This window comes from Pinus tabuliformis, chromosome 8 (genome assembly GCF_031772625.1).
Source record: "Pinus tabuliformis cultivar Carrire ecotype Pingquan chromosome 8, CPIR1, whole genome shotgun sequence".
Classification (NCBI taxonomy): Eukaryota; Viridiplantae; Streptophyta; class Pinopsida; order Pinales; family Pinaceae; genus Pinus; species Pinus tabuliformis.
Window position 1 is genome coordinate 1,433,027,232 of NC_142294.1, and position 12,294 is coordinate 1,433,039,525.

Sequence of the window (12,294 nt, forward strand, 5' to 3'; positions counted from 1 at the left end):
CAAGCCTTGCTTAATGCAATCATGAGTTTCCCAATTTGGTTCATTGTTCATAAAGGAACTCAACCCATAAACATAATATGACTTTCCCTCCCTTGATCTACATTTGTTATCTTGCTCTGCATAAGCTATGCATCCTCTTAGTACCTAGACACATCCACCTAATATGACTCTTTCCAAAGACAGACAACCCCCAAAAGGGGTAAGCATGTCACAAGCAGAAAACCAACCTAGATGGGGAGGAGAACAACCTCTCATATTAACCACCCAAGCTAGACCACATTGACAAAATTTCTGTTAATAACATTCAGTGACAAGGTACATATTGTGCAAATTTGGAAATAGCTCAAGCCACTCAAAGATCCTTATAGTCTGCAAATGGGAAAATCCCGGAAATGATCAGGGTATGGTCAAGGACACCTTTTACAGTACCTTAAAAACATGTATGACATAGAAACATTTCCCAGCCATATCTAATACTGATCTTTTCAGCAATATGTTGTTCACACATGATATGCGATCCTTGTAGGAAAAATCCACATGTTTCTTACACAAAGTAAAACCCATTAAAAAATGTGTTTCAATAACATTCAGGCAGAAGGTATATATTCTACACATTTGGTAGAACAAAATACTCAGAATAAACCCAAGCAAATGGGACAGAGGATGTATTTTCTTACACAACGTAAAACCCACTAAAAAGTCTATTTCAATAACATTCAGGCAAAAGGTATATATTTTGCACATTTGGAATCAAATCCTCTCAGTTTTCACCTTAGAATCCCTCCGTTCTCCACATACCTTGTGCCTTTTACTGGGAAACAACTAAATTAACACTAGCGTATTTCCTCATCAATTTGCATGTAATCACCATTGAATTATTTCTTAAAATAAAAAAATGGAACATATACACCAAGGGTTTCAACATAGAATTGATACAAAAACTCTTTGAACGACCTCTAGGAAAGCAAACCTGTCATGAAGGACCATGGACCGAGGGGATTGAAAACATCTGGGAAAGAGTTCCTGACATAGAAATTGTATTTTTGTGATCAAATGTCTGATCAAACCATCTATTTGATTGATTGAAACAACCCAAATTGTGCAAGCCAGCAATTGATGATAGATTATCTGTGCCAAAAGAATAGGAAAATGAGATATTTGGCCACTAATGGCCTCCTTTGAGTAAACCCCTCGCAGACTTCTGATGTTCTGGGTGTTTCTAATTTCTTTGGAAATTTCCTTGGAAAGCAGCTTTCACCCTCAGTAAGTTTTGCGTAGATGGAATTTTAACCTCGATTAACTATCTTCTCGGCCTCCAAAAAAAAGTTCCTTTATGGGGCAAGAGCTCATGGAACTCTCTCAATAAACCACTTCATGACTTAAACATAAGAAAAATCGTTTTGTGAGCATGTAATTGTTAAAAAAAATTGAGCAAATTATTCACAATCATAATTCGAAAATCAGGAGCTACCCTTCTACCTTTTGCTTAGTCTTCAATCAATTCTTCAAATGAAGAATGACATTTGCCTACACACTAGTAGGGTTTTGATATTAATTACAACATTGTCATCCTTCTATTTATCAATTCCAAACCCTCCTACCAACAAAAAAATTACCCCCAAACACAAGTCAATTAAAGAAATACATCTAAATTTCAATACCCCGAATGAAGAAACCCGCCGCCCAATAAAAAATTGATTCAAGTTTAATGCCCGCATTGAGAAATCCTCTGCCCAATAAAAAATTTATTCAAGTTTAATGCCCACATTGAGAAATTCTCCGCCCAATAAAAATTGATTCAAGTTTAATACCCACATTGAGAAACCCTCCGAACTACAAATTTGACCAACGATACCTCACATAGAGAAACCCTCCCCAGTTATAATTTCACCTTAACTATAGTACCCCTGTTCTCTGAATTGACCCCAAAAACATTTCTGTAGACTTTTCAAGCTGCTAGTTTTGGGCAAAATGCACAGAACTTCACCTTAATATTTCAACATTTGAATTCCAAGAAAAATCAGTTACAACATAACTTAGAAGATATAGTTTTATTACAGGCCTCTAAATTTTTTGCACCACATCGACTCTTTTCAAGCTGTTAGTTTTGGGAAAAATGCACAGAACTTGACCTTAATATTTCAACATTTGAATTCCAGGAAAAATCAGTTACAAAATAACTTAGAAGATACAGTTTTATTATAGACCTCTAAATTTTTTGCACCACATTGACTCTTACAGGTTCTAAAATAGAAATGGGAAAAACCCTAATGGTGTTTAGGTAACTTCACAAAAAAATTACTGAAAATTTCAATACCGTTAAGATTCTGAGTGTCGATGTCGCTTCTATACATGTAATCACCATTGAATTCTTTCTTAAAAGACAAAGAACATGAAAAAATTGGACACAGACAAAGGGTTTCAATACCGAACCGAGACAAAAACCCTTTGAACGACCTCTAGGAAAGCAAGCTCTTCATCGTCGCCATCGACAGTAGTAGGTTCAGAGGTTTTAATGAAAATTTCAATACCGTTAATACTCACAGTGCAGATGTCGCATAGAGGTCACTTAGAGGGATTACTACTACTTCCAAAGTGTATAACTCATCATGTTATGAAATTTTAGCTTAGTTGATTTTACTCTAGTATGAATATGCATGCCCCCCACTATTTCCCGCCTTCAAGCCACATATCTGAAACGATAAAAACGAGATTTTGATTCCGCTGCTAGACAACAAACCATATCTAGTGTGCTATTGGTCATTAAGCCAAGCAAGAACTTAATACAACCAAGAAAATGGGCTACACTGGTACCTACAAGGCTTACAGATTTGAGGCAGAAAACTGATTTATTCGACGCAAAAAACTGATTTAACCTGTACCTGCCATAAAATACCCACAACAAAACCCTAGACTAAGATTATAACAATGTAAGCAAAATAAGAGAGAATGGGATCAGAAAAGTCAGTCTTGAGAGCACTAACCATTGAACTTTGAACAAAACAACCACAAAACTCTGAGCCCCTGAATGAACAACTTCTGAACAGAACAACAGAGCTGTAAACAGGGTATAGCAAGATCAAGCTGTAAACAGGGTATAGCAGGATCGAGCTGTAAAGCACAATAATGAATCACCACTGAATAACCGAGAGCTAAATTCGTTGTTGGGCAACAAGGTAGGTCCTGCACAATAGAGTGCACAACAAAAATTAGAAACATTATTGCAGCAGGTCGTGGAAGAGCCCGGAAACATTATAGGAGCAGGTCGTGGAAGAGCAGTGGAAGAGCCGAAAGCGGAAAGCAGGAGGAGCAGAAAGCGGAAAGCAATTTTGGTGAGGGATGAATAGTTCGAGAACATATGCCAGATGTCAATTAAACCAAATGGCAATTGGATGCCACATGTCAATCAAAGAATCAAAAGGTAGACGACAAAACTCATTCAAAGGAAGGCCTATGGGCCTAATAATTGGCAAAAGGTATCTTGGTAAGTTTTTGAAGTCTAATTTCTCACATATATTTTACTAACCTAAAAAACAAAAGTAGATGACTAGCCTAAACAAAGGTGACAGTAAAAAACCATATGTAGATTATAGTATTCTCTTATTCTAATTAGATTGAAATTTTTATTTGTGAAACAATTTTTTATTTTATGTTTTGTTGGTTATTTAAAATATATTTTGATATAAAATGAATATATGTATTCAGAAAACAAAATATTTAGATTTGTAATTTTAACAAATTTTTAATAAATTTTAAACAAATTTAACTTAAAAATAATATCTCAAAATATACAATAATTTATATTAAAATTTTAAATTTAAAAAAAATACTAAATCATATATATATATATATATTAAAAATAATATCTCATTAAAAATAATATATATATATTAAATTATGCCATTCCAATCGAGAAAGCCATTTGTCTATTAACAATCGAGAAAGCCATTTGTCTATTAACAAACGCCTATTATAACAGTTTGCCATGTGTTTCGAGATTTTTAAAATTCCCAGAAACCTCGTTTATAGTGAAGAGCAACACGTGAATGGTTGGATCTTTGCCAATTTAAACCGATCTGCCTGATGCTTTCCTGAAAGAAATGTGTGGGACGTAATTAGAAAACTAAGCTTCTACGAAATTGTGAGATGAAAATTTTGAGCTCACGATCATTTTTATATACTCTGTTTTGTCATTGCAGGTTTACATGGAAGTTCAGGGAACAGATATTTGTTATATGTCACAATCCTGATTTTATTTCAAAGTATTTTAAAACAAAACCTTTCAAAACTAATCAAATTAACAATATTAATGACATTTGAAACCTATTTTCTTTAAGCATTAATGACATTTTTTATATTTTATTAAATATATTTATTTTATTTTTTTGGAGTTTTTGGGATTTGTATTTTTTCCTGGAATTATTGGGAGGTTGTGGGGTCAAATCTCTTATGGTGAAGATTTTAATTTTTTTTTGAACTACTGGTTTCAATGTCAATGTTGGATGGAAGAACTAAATGCCCACAAGTGAGATGATCTTTAACCCTTCCCTACGAAATTTGAACCTATGACCTAGTGAGGACTAAACCCCATACAAACCAATTAATCTACACTTTATGGGTTCATATATTTTAAAATGACATCAATCTGTACTAGTTTATATAAAGTGATTTAAGATAAAAGTAAAAAGATATTTATTAAAAAAGTGGCGGGTAGATAATTAGATATAATAGTAATTAAGTTCTACTTAAATTTAAATTTAAGGTTTATTATATAAGATAGTGGTGAGTTAATGTTGGGTAAAATATGTATGGATCAGGGTGGAAGATAGGGAAATATTCAGTAAAGTATTTTGGTGGAGGTAGGGAATGTTGGGTAAAATATATAAATATATATTTTATCTAACGTTTCTCACCATAGGATAGGTAATATTTTACTCAATATTCCCCACTCCACCTCTACTTTGTTTTGAAAATGAGATATATACTTTGTTTTGAAAATGAGAAGGTATATAACGTTCCCCACCATAGGATAGGGAATATTTTACTCAATATTCCCCACTCCACCTCTACTTTGTTTTGAAAATGAGAAGGTATATATATATATATATATATATATATATATATATATATATATATATATATAAGTAAGATAGAAATATATTAGGTAAAATATTGGGCTAGGTGCGCACTCCACCTCCAATTTGTTTTGAAAATGAGAAAGAGAATATATATATATATATATATATGAATGGAAATACATTGGGTAAAAATATTCCCACTAACCCATTTTCTTATAATATTGAATGCATTGTTGTGGGCTATATATTCATTATCAAATTTTTATATTGTTTGGTTGAGAGATATTCTCCAACTCACTATGGTAGAGATGTTGTAATGTAATATTTAACATTTTGACCAAGTCAAGTTAAATTAAATCAAAAGATTTAATGTGATGTGAACATTTTAACTGGGTCAAAATCAAATAAAACAAAGATAATAAAATAAATATAGTCTTATAAAAAAAGAATGAACCATAAAATTAAAAGCGCATGGTATTCATGTGGAATATAATCTATTTAAAAAAGAAACTAAACTAGTCTACATCCATCTCCACCCTTAATAGTTTCTTAGTTAAATTTATTTTAATATTTTCTCAATTATCATTAATTTTCAACCTTTAACCATATTAAAAACAAAACTTTTAAATTTCAAATATATTAATAAAATTTACCTATTAAAAAAACATATTTTATTATTTGTATATTCAAACTTCTGTATTAAAAAATTCGTATATTCATTTTTTATAATTAATAATAAAATAAAACTATAATTTAATTGGTTTTTATATTTTTTAAATATCTATTATAATATCTATAAATATATTCATATCTATAAAGTTGGTCAATCTGCACTAACTTTTCAACTATTTTCATTTTTCTTAATTTAACTAATTAATATCTAGCATTCCACATTTAACTAAAACCACCTCTCACACCTCTCTATACAAACACCAATCTGTTTTAATGGATTCCTGATTTTAATTTTTAGTATTTAAAAAATAAAATACACTGCACAACCACTCAAACTGAACTGTTAAAGAATTAAATGAAAAGTGCTAGCCATGTAGATATTCTGGAACTGCACATTACAAACCCATTATCATATGAATCCATGAGCATGAGTCTGGAACCACATATGAATCCATGAGCATGAGTCTGAAACCACTAATCCTGGATTAATACGAAATATGTATTATTATACACCACAGTTCTTCTTAGCGAAGCGGGTGGAGTTACACTGTCCATAAGCTGCATCACAATACAAGGTGGATATGGTGGCTTATTATCAATCTCAATTAATACAAATACAAATACAGTATAACACTAAATACATAGTTTCTCAAATTATTAATAAGGCTTCTCTCCCTCATAATTCCCCGGAGGATCATAATTGCAGGTCATGAACACATCTCCATTGTCGCAGACAATTCGAGCGCACCCCATACGCCTGGAATCCCTCCACACAATCTGAGTGTAGTGCCCACACATCTCACCCTCAATACAGCTGTTGTTCTGATACGAATAGTACTGTTCTTCATCAACCCAGAATTTCACAGCATCGCTCGGTTTCCAGTCAGAACCGCTGCCCCAGAAAATGTTCTCCCCATATGGCCCATGGGAATGGATCATGTTACAGTCCCCTTTCCTCTGCTTCGCCCACCACTGCGCGTAGCTCTCCACTTTGTAGTCCCAGAACAGAGGCAGCTCCCCCACTTTGGCCCTCGCATAGTTCTGCGGGAACAAGAAATGCAGAGAGTCTAGGAAGCTGCCGAATGGGGATCCATTGGTGCTATTTGCAGTGGAATTGGCAATATTGGCCTGTTGCAGCGGCCTGCTGGCATCACAAACTGTAATCAAGGACGAAGAGAAAAAATGGAACAAGACAGCTAACAGCACGATGCCGCCCATGATCGATTAAAAAAGTCCCTAGTTCTCTGCCTTGGATGTCAGACTAATTGCGATACCCAAAAGCCATGGCCCTGTATTTATTCACATTTCGAGGGCCAAATGCTTCTGGACAAAACAATGGGTACCTGTGAATTTCCGGGAAGAAATTAATCTCGTGAACCAGCTTTCTCTGCCCGTGACCTAGAAGGTCACAGAGATTTTTCAAAGATGCCGTGCCATAATGTACCGAAAAAGAGGAGTCACGTGCACGTTAAATTTGTCTCTTTGTGAGTTTTTTTTAATCCGACGGTCTTGCTTTCACAGGCCCAGTGTTTGAGAAACCTGATCAGAGCGCTGCAAGAAGCTGACAAGATATGTCACAATTCAAAGTTTTAATGAAAAGTGCTGTACTTGGCAACTGATACCTGATTGCATCTTTTTTTCCGGTGACACATCTCTTAAATTCTGTGGGCAGAGCGGAACCTGAGCAGTATCTGTAATTACAAGAAAGTGCCATGGTGAAATCTGCCATCTCGTGACTTGATTTTAGGGTGGAAGACCCAGTATTACATCACTATGGCAAGAAAAAGGAATTTGAATTTTTAAATGATTATTAATTATTTTATATTTAAGTAGGTTTAAAATGTGTCTTGGAAGATGAAGTTGTTTTTAGTGTAATTTTTTTGAAGTTTTTTTGGTGGATTTTTGTGGTTTAATTTCTCTAAAATCTGGTCGGAATTCATTGAAATCACAAGTTTGATGGGTAACTCGTGCACTACAATAGAAGTGCCTTTAGGGGTTTTTCAGGGTGCTAAATCTATATATACAGTTAAAAAAACTAGTTTAAATAACACCCAAAAAGTGGCACTAAAGACAACTCTTTGGAATATTAGCTCAAGTTGTTGAGTCTTTATGTTAAAAGGCGCTTTTAAATACAAATCTAAAAAGTTTAATTGGTCTTCCCGTTGCTAAAGCACCTAGCTAATTGTAGGTCACAAGGTTGATTCTCTTAGACTCCACCTGGGTTAGGCTTGGCTAATAATCCAGTGAAATGTAATCCTTTTTGGTGGATTTGTTTAGATATTTTCTCATTTTAAAAAATAAATAAATAAATTAGTAATGTTTTAGATTGCATTGGCAGATTTTCAATGTAAAAAAATTAAAATTCCTGAAATTTTAAAAAAAACATGAATTCTGAATTAGTTCGATACAAATTAGTCAAACTCAAGTGTTTGGGAAGAATCCCCGTCAAATACAGTTCTATCATTTGAATTAGATGACATAGCATATAGTCCACTCAAATTTAAATAGATTCAAAGTGCTTTCAGATGACATAGCATATAGTCCACTCAATTTTAAATAGATTCAAAGTGCTTTCAGATGACATAGCATATAGTCCACTCAATTTTAAATAAATTCAAAGTGTTTTTAAATGTTAAATCACTAGTTCAATTCTCAATTTTATGTGAGTGTTATTTTTGAACATAACTATAATATAGCCTCATCATTATCAAATTTACAAAAAAAAAAAATTTAAAACTCTTAAAAAAATCATAATATAAATTTACAATTCAAATTTGTTATTCAAACATATTACTTAAAAAAATACACTGTAAAAATATGCCCAAAAAAAACTCTTTCATATACATAGATAGATATATACAATTTTTTTTAATGGGGCTGGTCACGTTAATCCCCCTGTTCCGCCTAAGAGTCCGCGAACCAACCAGACAGCTTTTCAGTCTGCAAATAGGGCCCACAGTGCCATTCATGTAAGAAAAGATATTTTAGTTTTTTTAATTTAGTTACAGGGGCCATCCCTTTTAGAATTATATAGTTTGTAAAACGTATTTGCTTCTGAGAATATTTTGAACAGTGACAGTCACGGGTAGTACAGAGGCATAGTTACTGACACATTAGTTATAGTGCAGTTATATGTCATTTTCATTTTTATATGTCATTTATATTTTGCCTTAAATAACTGATTTATTATTATTATAGCTACGATCTAGTCAAGCAACTTTTGTTCTTTGCATTGATCTGTAAATTTATCTTTGCCATATAACGTCTATTCCTTGACTAGGGTTTCTTTGCATCTTTTGTTTGTCTCACATACACGTCACTATTTGAATGAATGTATCGCGTATACCGTTGCTTTCCAGTGGTTAAATTGGGTGGTTTTACAATCAGGGATGAAATTTCGAACCCAATCAACGCATCAAATTTAATGGTTTTAATAATATTAATCTGTGTTATAATAATTATATAAAATATTGATTTTCAAAATATTGTTTTTTTATTTTAATTATTATTATTATTATTATTATCATTTAGGTGGAAAAACCTATCAATTCAGGTGTCAAAACTAACAGTGAGGATAACCATCTCTGGCTGCTATCCGCGAATGTCGGTTTGACTCATCACAGTTAGATAGGAAAACCACGCCACCTGTAATAACTCATCACTCCTGCGAGATGCCTCTGGGTCTTGGGCCGTTAACCTGTTTCCTTACGTCCGAGGAAGACGAGCTCTTAGCCAAGCAGAAGCAGTTTTACCGCATACTTTATTATTATTATTATTATTATTATTATTATTAAGATTTTGATTTTCAAAAGAATATGCTCATCATATACTTAATTTTAATGCTTATTAATAACTATAGTGCATTAAAGAGTTTGTTAAGTTGTATAGATTTTTAATAAATTTTAAAAATTAGATTCATGTCATGTGGCTCCATGCCCACCAATTCCTTATGGATCTGAGATTATTCTAATTTTAATAAGTTTCTCCATGATAAGTTCCTCATTATTATTTATAACATCATTATATATAAGCAAATTTTATTTAGCAAAATGGTCCATTACTTTTAATAAACTTAAAAAATATGTGTCACATGTCTCTCACCCACCAATTTCCTAGGGATTTGAGATTATTCCAATTCTAATAAATTCCTCATTATTATTTATAACATTCATTTATAATTTTTTTTTCTTAAATTAAAATTGACCCAGAACATTTTTATACATGATTAATCAAGTGTGTGTTGATAAAACATTATTTGTGTTACAGTAGTTTTTGGTTATATGTATGAAGGCTTCACTTATGTCAACCACATATAATTATATTAATATTTATATAAATAAAAACTTATTTAGTGATTTTAATAATATTAATATTTGTTAGGATCATTGTACAATTTTTTTTTGGGGATTTGATTAAACAAATTACATCATTTGGCTTTCCAAATCTATCTCAAAAGTAAATTAAATATTTTAATTTAATAATGTAAGTTTAATATCATTTAAATTAATGCTTACTATAATTTTGTAATTAAATTATACAGTGAATATTCAAAATTTTTAATTACCAAAATTAATTCATTAAATTAAAATAAAAATATTTTTTAAAAAATAACATTTAAATTAAAATAAAAAAATTCATGCACACTACAAAAATATCACGACTATTTTATAAGTATATAACATCGTATAGCACTTACATTATTACATTCTAGCAATTATTTTTAAATGTATAAATCGTTATGAAAGACATGGTGAGATCGAAGGAGGTGGGAAAAAAGGAAATATTATGTTTTCAAGATATTACCGGGTGTCTCAAGAGCAGGGATATCTCGCTTCAAGAGGGTGATCGGAATATTTATTTTTTTCACCAGCGTGTGAATAGTAGAAGGAATATAAACACGATATGGGATATTGTTACAATTAATGGGGACAAAGTATATACTATTATGGGGTTAATATCGAAGATTAATTATGGGGGATTGAGGACTACTCCACCATGTTCTCTAAGGCTAAGGCTTCTAATGAGGCCCCTATTTTGCCCTGTCACTATGCAGGAAATTTATCTAGTTTTGAAGTCTTTTGTTTTGAAGTCTTTTGTGAAGGACAAAAGTTTCGATCTAGATGGTTAGACAGTGGAGTTGTTCTTACATTTCTTTGATTTGATGGGACAAAACTTATTGCATCTTTTTGAGGATTCCCGTACTATCGGGCACATTTCTAGAGCCATAAACTCCACTTTTTTAGCCCTCATTCCTAAGGCATCATATCCACACTCATTCTTGGATTACAAGCTAATTTCTCTCTGTAACATTACCTATAAATTCATTTCCAAGATTATTGTTGGTCGTATCAAGGCTACCCTCTCTGAGCATATTACTTGCGAACAATTTGGCTTCCTGACAAGCCAATTGATTGATGATGCTATAGCCATGGCGTAGGAGTATATACATTCCATTCACTCTAAGAAGTTAGAGGTTGTGGCTATGAAATTAGACCTACAAAAGGCATATGATTGTGTTGATTGGGCATTCATGGTCTTGCGGTGCACAACGTGGATTGGATCATTGATTGTGTCACCATGGTAAGTTTTGGTGTTTTGATTAATGGTTTTTCATCGTCTTTCTTCAGGGCTAGTATAAGATTAATACAAGGTTTCTCTTTAGCGCCTCTTCTCTTCATTCTTGTTATGGATGGTTTAAGTGTGAAGATTAGAGAGGTTAGGACAATGGATACATTCAGGGGACTCATTTTAGCTCACAGCGTGACTATTACACACTTGTTTTTTGTCGATGATGTCCTCACCTTTGTTCTGGTCTCACAGACTTAATGGGTTTTACTTCACTTTATCCTTATGAGATATGGGGATGCATCAGATCTAGTTGATAACGATAGTAAGTTGATCCTTCTATTTTCAAATGGAGATAGGGAGGAGATTGAATAGATAGCTAGAATTTTTTGTGTTAAAATCAAAATGATGGAGGATGGATTCACCTACCTGGGTTATAGATTGAAGTCGAATAATTATAGGATTGGGGATTGGTCTTGGCTCCTGGATAAATTTCATAACATATTGAACAGATGGACACACATGTGGATTTCATTAGGAGGGAGATATACTCTCATACAATCTGTTTTACAACAATTATCTGTATACTGGACTCATCAGCTTTCACTCTTGGTGGTAGTTATTATGAAGATTTGGTCTATTGTTACATGTTTTCTTTGGTCTGGAACCAGAGAGACCCATAAATTTCACTCGGTTCACTGGGAAGTGATTACTAAGCCTAAGGAGTATGGTGGTTGGGGCTTATTGGACATGTAGGTTTTTGGGTGGGCACTTCTCATAAAATCCCTCTGGAGGGCACTTTATGGCAAGGGACTATGGTAGGATATTATTAAGGTGAAGTACTTGAAGAGGTTGGGCATCACGAAATGGTACAGAAGGGGCGATATTGGAGTCAAATCGGGATCTAGCATTTGGCTGAGCTTCCACAAGGTTAAAAGATGGTTTTTACATTTGCTCAAATGGTCCTTTGGTAATGGAA

At 33.0% G+C, this 12,294-nt stretch overlaps 1 pseudogene; it reads right to left on the reverse strand.

The window, feature by feature from the left end:
* Positions 1-6,231: 6,231 nt before the first annotated feature.
* On the reverse strand, positions 6,232-7,120 carry LOC149241055 (pathogenesis-related protein PR-1 pseudogene; annotated as a pseudogene).
* Positions 7,121-12,294: the final 5,174 nt, after the last annotated feature.